Raw genomic sequence first — 4,330 nt, 5'->3', positions numbered from 1 at the left:
ATATAACATTAAATATGTGCAACTTTTGTATACTGATATTTTCAATTCAGTTGGAAAAAACCAAAGAGTATCGATTGAAAATGCTTCCTCTCTTGGATTGTCATATTCATCCAGAAGTTTATGCTCCTTTGTTTTCAAATAAATTTAATTTTTTTAAGAGAGTTATTTTTTATTTTTATTTTTTGGTTGTCAAATGATCCTTTACTGAAACATTTCCCTTTGTAGTTCTTAACTAGCTGGGCATTCCACTATACCAGCATTGATGTTATGAGGTTGGTGCCCATCAACATTGCAGTCCACAGATTAGGCAGTCCCCAGGATCTCTTTTATGATTCCAGAGAGTTCTCTGCTAGAGATCAGTGCCACATCTGTTGGACAATGTTGACAACTTATCAAAAGTGATATTTCCACTGTGCGTGATGTTTTTCTGCTTCTTTCTGCCTTTTAGTGGTTCCTTGAGGGCTTTGATAATTAGGGCAGAGGCAGAAGGTTCCACTTCAATCTCGGCCTGGGTCAGTTTCACTGTCATCCTCAGACCCTTCCAATCACCAGCTGCCTCGGTGATGTTATCACCAACAGTTTTTGGAGATAGACCCAAGGGGTCGATCTTCGGAGCCAGGACAGATGCGGCGCCGACTTCCCCACTGGTGCACTTCAGATATACAACATTGATCTTGTTGGGGTCAACTTGGGCCACGTGGTGGAGGTGACTGGTGTTGGATGAGCCTAGATTCAGGAGGACTGAAAACAGTTGCACTTTTGCCTCCTCCCAGCTGAAAGCCAAAAGCTAGGATAGTATTATATTTACAAAAATATCATGAAGGTAATGTAGAGGGTTCCCATATATTCCATACCCTGTTTCTCTTATTACTCTTATTAGTAACATCTTACATTAGATGGTGCATTTGCCAAAATAAATGAACTAATATTGATATATTAGATTATAGACCTAAGGTCTATACTTTATGCACATTCCCTTAGTTTTTACCTACTGTCCTTTTTCTGTTTCAGGATCCCATCCAGGATACTATATTTCATTTAGTTATCATGTTTTCTTAGGCTCCCCTTGGCTGGGATAGTTTTTCACACTTTCTTTGGTTTTGATGATCTTGATAGTTTGGGGGAGTACTGGTCAGGTGTATTTTAAAATTTTAGAATGCCCCTCTACCGGGATTTGTGTGATGCCTTTTCTCATAATTAGACTGGGGTTTTGTGTTCTTGGGAGGAAGATCATAGAGGTAAAGAGCCATTCTTACATCAAGGGTACATGTTCTCAATATGACATCACTGTTGATATTGACCTTGATCACCTGACTGAGAAAGTATTTGTCAGGCTTCTCCACTGTGAAGTTACTCTCCCCCCTCTTTTCATATTTTGCTTTTTGGTAGGAAGTCATTATGTACCATCCCCACCTGGAGAGTTACAAAGAGTTCTGCTCTACCTTGTAGAGGGCTGAGTATCTACATAATTTATTTGTAATGCTGCATAGGAGATTTATCTCCTCTCCATAATGATTTACTTATTCAGTCATTTATTTATATCAGTATGGACTCATGAATATTTACTTTATATTTTGGGCTATAATCGATTACAGTTGACCCTTGGGTAATACAGGGGTTTGGGTGCCGACCTCCTATGCAGTCAAAAATTTACATATAACTTTTGATTTCTTAAAACTTTACTAATAGCCTACTATTGACTGGAAGTCTTAGCAATAACATGAATGGTTGATTAACAAACAGTTTGTATATGTATTATATACTGTATGCTTATGATAAAGTAAGGTAAAAGAAGGAAAACATTATTTAAGAAATCATAAGGAAAAGACAATACATTTACAGTATTGTACTGTATCTATTGAAAAGAGTTCACAGTTAAGTGGACCCGCACAGTTCAAACCCATGTTGTTCAAGGATCAACTGTACAACATCATTTATGTTGTCGCTCAAATTGTTCCAACTTTGGCCATTGGGAGCTTTCTCAGTTGTCTCTTGTGTCCTTTGAACATACCCTCATCAATATATTTTGTTGTTTGAGCGTTTCCTTCCTTTCTGGCCTTCTAAGATGCTCTAGGTTCACTTTGTGTATTTCCTGCCCTAGTCCTACAACACCATTTTTCTCCAGGAAGCACAGTTTCTTTACATCAAAAATGATATTAGAACCAAGATCTGGGTGCTAGGTATGTTCCTTGCTATTGAGGTGTCCTTGTTTCTAGGTCCTCTCAGGGGACAGAGAAAGGAAATATATGTGTGTATACTATATAGTATACATACTATACGTGTGTATACTATACCACGTGGGTATGCTTGTGTTTGCATGCAGATATATATCTACTTGTATCTATATTAATCTAAACATGAATTTATACTATTTCACCGACTCTAATGCATTACTGTATGGAACATTTTAACCTCCTTCCCTTGCTTATCTGTCAACACCCACTTCAAAAGTGAAAAATATGGCTCTTACTCTCTGTATCCTGGAAAATTATTCTCCAAAAGTTAAGGAGAAACAAAAACTTTCTTAGGAAAAAACTGAGGAAATTCATCACTGTTAGACCTGTCCTCTAAGAAATGTTTTAGAAGTGCTTCAGGTAAAAGGAAAATGAGATAGTGACAAACGGGTCTACGTAAAGAAAGAAAGAAAAAGTATTGGAGAAGAAAAAAAAAAATAAAAGTCAAATAGAACCTTTATTTTTCTTATTTTTAATTAATCTAAATTTTAACCATTTAAAGTATAATAGTAACAATTATTGAGTGATTATAGCATACGAATAAGTAAAATAAGTGAATGACTGTGGTTGTCTCATGTCAGGAACCAGGAACTCCTTGAACATGACCTTGAACGCTCTTTGTCCCCATCAAGAGTTGTCTCTGTTGTAATCCTTACAGCATTTGATAACATCTTGTGGCAGATACAGCTTCCTCTCAGTGCCTCACCCCATTTTGTTTGTCTAGTAAAAGTAGAACAGGACATTAGTCCTTGCAGTGGCTGGGGAATTGGGGAGGTAATAGAAGAAGAAATCAGAAGGAGCTGGAGACATATGCCCAGTTTTATAAATGGGAGCCATAGGGGTTGATATTGGGAGTAGGAGGGCAGAGTCACATCTGAGAATACAGTAGGTGATGCCATTTGAACATAATGGAGTACTGCAGAGTCAAAGTTTGCGACCTGGGCAACCAGGCATAGCAAATTTCCAACCACCATTCTAGTTAATTATTATTATTAACTTTCCTGTGTCCTTGATGGGTTTTGGGGGTCACTGCTGAATTCACCCGGGACATAGATGCCCTGCTACCCTCAACGGGCTTGAGTGACTTAAGGTACAATCCTTCAAAATTTTGAGTACATGAATTGAATGAAGTTGTATGAGCCTGCAGGTTAGCTCACGTAAAGGTGTAGGGATGGCTGTCTCCAAGAATATTCTACTGGAGAATTTGGGAAAGGATAAACTGGGTTGAGACCCTGCATAATACACACAGCGCAATGCATTCTTGTTGATGAGTAGAGGGAGAGATGACCATAGGAACCCCATAAATATATTAGAGGAAACAGTGCTTATAACAAACTCACATCATTGTGGAAATTACTGTACTGGGCTTTCACTTGGACAAAACATTGAGGGTTAGAGTGAAATGTCCCTACAACTTGAATGCAAATATCTCTTCTGAGATTTCATGTCATAAAGTGAAGAAATGTTTTTTTCTTCTTAGTGGTTATTACAAGAATTCTTTATTCAGAAGGGACATGGATTTTTTTTGGGGGGGGGTGGAATTGGTTTTATAAGCCTATTGAGGGGATAGAAACAAGCTTTAAGGACATGGGTTTTGGGCTGGTGCCTAGTTTCCACGAGGAAGAGAAAAGCTCTGTTTAATAAATGGGAAGGGGAGGAGTTTAATGTTCCTAAACAGACAAATCCAGGAAGAAAGAAAAAGAATCAAGAAGGATTGACTCCCATGGGAAAGGATGATTAATGGCTCTGGAATTGAGAGCAGATCCCAAAAGAGCAAATAGAAATGTCTGATAGCTTTTTGTTTTGTTCTGTTTTTATCATGTTGGTACTGCATGATAGAAATCGTCTTTGCCATCTTCTCTGTAAAATTGCCCCCAATCTGGAGTGTGTGGATTGGGGGTGGGGAATTATGAAGGGAAGAGGCAGATCCAGACAATAGACTGAACCCATGTAATTGATGAGACAAGCTCTTTGCCATAAGTCACTAGGCATGACAAGTTGAGTGTGTGTGTTTTCTTGATCAAGGCAGAATGAGTGAAGCCCAAAAATCCTTTAAGTCTTGGCTGCATATGAAAGAAAGTGTAATAATAATTAAC

General features: G+C 38.2%; 1 pseudogene; it reads right to left on the bottom strand.

Annotated features, from left to right (window-relative positions):
- Nucleotides 1-228: 228 nt before the first annotated feature.
- On the bottom strand, nucleotides 229-3,579 carry LOC112854347 (large ribosomal subunit protein uL11 pseudogene; annotated as a pseudogene).
- Nucleotides 3,580-4,330: the final 751 nt, after the last annotated feature.

The sequence above is a fragment of the Puma concolor genome, chromosome D2 (genome assembly GCF_028749965.1).
Source record: "Puma concolor isolate L17-30 chromosome D2, mPumCon1.1.hap2, whole genome shotgun sequence".
NCBI classification, from domain to species: domain Eukaryota; kingdom Metazoa; phylum Chordata; class Mammalia; order Carnivora; family Felidae; genus Puma; species Puma concolor.
This window is presented reverse-complemented; position numbering and strand designations above follow the sequence as displayed.